Here is a 1056-nt window from a genome sequence, read left to right as displayed (position 1 = left end):
CCTGGATTTTCACAGTGACTCTGAGCCCAGGCAAAGGCCGTGGCCGCACATTTTCCAGGGACATACTCAGGATGCCGCGGGCTGGCACCAGGCCCCCTGTGCATGGCCCCGCTTGTGTTGGGTGCTGTGTCATGTGTGGTCGCCCCAAGCTCACCCCTGGTGTGGCCAGTCTGCCCACCGGCTGGAGCATTGGAGCAGGGCCAGTGGCCCTGATCGTGTACTGAGAACCCGGGGGGCAGCACAGCTGCGCTTTGCAGGGCCCAGGCTGGCCAGTGGTTTAGAGGACTCAGGGATTCAGTAGAGCTTTTGGGGATCCCTCTGCAGTGTCCCCAGGGTTGGAGGCAGGCTCCACCTCCCTCCCAGCCTTTCCTCCCAGCCATCTCGTCCTGGGACCTGCAGGCAGAAGAGGCAGTCCCTGAGCCAGTCGGCTGACCTGGGATGGCACAGCGAGAGGAGGACTGGTCCTCTCTGTCCCAGGAAGCCCCTGCCAGCCCTCCTGTGTCCCACGCCGATGCCCGTTGCCTTTGTGGGCTTGGGTCATGCTGTCCTTAGGGAGGGAGCACCCAGCATACACCTGAGAATCTGCCCTAATCCTCCTGGGTCTGGAGCCCTGGCTTCTGCAGGAAAGTCAGGGGTGCATCTACCCCCAGTGCTAGCAAGAAATGGTGATAGGAGGCTGCCCTCCGCCCCTCCCAGGCCTGGGGCAGCTGCAGGACCTAGTGCATGAGAGGTGGGGTGGGCTGAGAGAACAAGCTGCTCCCAGCCCCCACCTGCTGGACCAGGGCTCAGGGGAGGAGGCGAGGTCTGGAGGGCCGTGCAGTGCGAGGAGGGCCAGCTCCTCTCCCGGTCACCTCCATGGCCTTGGGCAGCAGCAATGGCCCAGTCCAGGCTCAGAGCCCACGCAGGACTGTCCTGGGCAGGGCTTTGGTCAGCAGCCACCTCGCAGGGTGGGGCACAGCCAGGGCTCTGGGAAAGAGGAGGCACCTGGGAGCAGAATCCCGAGATGGGGCCAGCCCCTCCACGCCCGCCGCAGCATCTCCAGCCTCCGCTGTCCCG

Source organism: Pongo pygmaeus, chromosome 1 (assembly GCF_028885625.2).
Source record: "Pongo pygmaeus isolate AG05252 chromosome 1, NHGRI_mPonPyg2-v2.0_pri, whole genome shotgun sequence".
NCBI classification, from domain to species: domain Eukaryota; kingdom Metazoa; phylum Chordata; class Mammalia; order Primates; family Hominidae; genus Pongo; species Pongo pygmaeus.
The sequence above is the reverse complement of the archived record's forward strand: the minus strand, read 5'-3'. Positions refer to the sequence as shown.